Below are 342 nucleotides of genomic sequence, written 5' to 3'. Positions count from 1 at the left end.
CGCGCGCGCGGCCCCGCCCAGCAGGGAGCGCTCGCGCGCTGCCCCACAGCCGCCATTTTGTTGCCTTCCCCACATCTCCTACCTTTTGCTCTCCTTCCCTCCTTGAAGTCTGCACGTTCCTTGAGGAACGCTTCCAAGGCCTGAGGTTGCTGCTCCCCTCAGCTCTTCTCTGCGGGCTGCGTTACGGTTCTGCTCCACGAGTCCTGCACAGCACTGCAGGCAACGCCGAGCTGGGAGGCAGTGCTGATCTGCCTGAGGGGAGAAAGGCACTGCAGAGGGACCTGGGTAGACGGGGTCGATGGGCTGAGGCAAACTGTGAGAGTTTCAATAGGGCCAAGTATC

This window comes from Centrocercus urophasianus, unplaced genomic scaffold (genome assembly GCF_019232065.1).
Source record: "Centrocercus urophasianus isolate 14NV4802_14NV808 unplaced genomic scaffold, USGS_Curo_1.0 seq_310, whole genome shotgun sequence".
NCBI classification, from domain to species: Eukaryota; Metazoa; Chordata; class Aves; order Galliformes; family Phasianidae; genus Centrocercus; species Centrocercus urophasianus.
The sequence above is the reverse complement of the archived record's forward strand: the minus strand, read 5'-3'. Positions refer to the sequence as shown.